General features: G+C 40.6%; 1 non-coding gene across 1 annotated transcript; it reads left to right on the top strand.

Annotated features, from left to right (window-relative positions):
- The first annotated feature begins 342 nt into the window (after window positions 1-342).
- On the top strand, window positions 343-451 carry LOC120109787. Its single transcript, XR_005510566.1, has one exon. It is a non-coding gene; the product is annotated as a small nucleolar RNA R71 (small nucleolar RNA).
- The last annotated feature ends 441 nt before the right edge of the window (window positions 452-892 follow it).

The raw sequence follows: 892 nt of genomic DNA, 5'->3' as shown, positions 1-892 counted from the left end.
CAACATTCGTTTCTAAGCTCTATAGTCTTGACGGGCTCAACCTTCCTAAGCTCAATTTCTTCTACCTTCCTAGTGAGGGCCTGCCATTTTAGCGGTGAAGATTATCCTCAGTTCTGAGGTTGTAAAGGCCTCCCTGTACAGAGCTAGTAGGCTTAGGCAAAGACTTGTTGTTTCTATCCCCGTTATCCCAAAGTTGGGCAGTCTCAGCAAGGGAATCCAAATACTCCCATGCCTCATCAGGTTGTTTTTCTAAGAATCTACCATTGCACATGGTCTCTACAAACTGTTTTCAACTGTGGAGATAAACCTTCATAAAAGAAGCTAATGGTTCTCCAAGTTTCGAACCCGTGATGAGGGCATGAGAGAAGAAGGTCTTTAAATCTTTCCCAACATTCATAAAATGTTTCATTATCTTTTTGTTGGAAATTGCTGATATATCTTTTCAAAAAGTTGGTCCTTTGTGTGGGGAAGAACTTCTTTAAAAATTCTCTGCATATCTTGCCAATTTCTTATTGATCTAGGTCGCAAAGAGTTTAGCCATGTTTTGGCCTTATCCTTTAGAGAGAAAGGAAACAATGTCAACTTGAGGACATCCTCGGTGACATTTGGCACTCTAAATGTAATGCTCAATTCTTCAAAATCCTTTAAATGAAGATACGGACTTTCGGACTCTAACCCATGAAACTTGGGCAGCAATTGGATTACCCCTGGTTTTGATGTCAAAATGTCCTACATTATCAGGAAAAATTATGCATGAAGGCTGACTAGTCCTAGCCGGTTGTAAGGTATTGTCTTAGAGTCATAACATGGAGTTCTCGTTCTCGATTGTGGTGACTCCCCGCATCTTCATTTAAATCAGCCATCTCACAAGGTGTGAGATATTGCGAAGGAA

The sequence above is a fragment of the Phoenix dactylifera genome, unplaced genomic scaffold (genome assembly GCF_009389715.1).
Source record: "Phoenix dactylifera cultivar Barhee BC4 unplaced genomic scaffold, palm_55x_up_171113_PBpolish2nd_filt_p 002764F, whole genome shotgun sequence".
Taxonomy (NCBI): Eukaryota; Viridiplantae; Streptophyta; class Magnoliopsida; order Arecales; family Arecaceae; genus Phoenix; species Phoenix dactylifera.
Note: the sequence above shows the minus strand (reverse complement) of the source record. Positions and strands in the feature narration are given on the sequence as shown.